Source organism: Aythya ferina, assembly GCF_964211825.1.
Source record: "Aythya ferina genome assembly, chromosome: 5".
Lineage (NCBI taxonomy): Eukaryota > Metazoa > Chordata > Aves > Anseriformes > Anatidae > Aythya > Aythya ferina.
The window spans coordinates 56,817,473-56,817,685 of record NC_140301.1 but is presented as its reverse complement, the minus strand read 5'-3'; positions in this window follow the sequence as shown (position 1 = coordinate 56,817,685).

The window sequence follows — 213 nt, the reverse complement described above, 5'->3', positions numbered from 1 at the left end:
CCCGGGCAGGAAATGCCACGAGCCTTGCTCACGGAGCCAGCGGGCTCGGGGCACCCCCGACGACCCTGAGGGGGGCTCCTCCGCCGCCGCCCCTCTGAGGGCCGGCCGCCATGGCAACGGGGGTGGAGGGGGGGGGGTAGGGGCAGTCCCGCCCCGGGCGCCTTTGTGGGCTCCGACACTAAGATGGCGGGCGGGAGGGGGGCGGGGCCGGGC